Here is a 413-nt window from a genome sequence, read left to right as displayed (position 1 = left end):
GGCCTTGAACTCAGAAATCTGCCTGCCTCTGTCTCCCGAGGGCTGGGATTAAAGTCATGCACCACCACTGCCTGGCACAAATTTTTGTTGAAACATTTGTTTTCAATTCTTTTGGGCAAATATGTAGGAATGAAATTGCTAGAGAAATTCTATGTATAATTTAAGAAATAATCACTTGCCAGGCAGTGGTGGTACACGCCTTTAATCCTAGCACTTGGGAGCAGAGGCAGGCGGCTTTCTGAGTTCAAGGCCAGCCTGGTCTACAGAGTGAGTTCCAGGACAGCTAGGGCTACACAGAGAAACCCTGTCTCGAAAACAAAACAAACAAAACCAAAAACCACTGGGCATGGTAGCACATGCCTTTAATCCCAGCACTCAGGAGGAAGAGGCAGGTGGATCTCTATGAATTTGAA

The sequence above is a fragment of the Mastomys coucha genome, unplaced genomic scaffold (assembly GCF_008632895.1).
Source record: "Mastomys coucha isolate ucsf_1 unplaced genomic scaffold, UCSF_Mcou_1 pScaffold18, whole genome shotgun sequence".
Taxonomy (NCBI): Eukaryota; Metazoa; Chordata; class Mammalia; order Rodentia; family Muridae; genus Mastomys; species Mastomys coucha.
Note: the sequence above shows the minus strand (reverse complement) of the source record.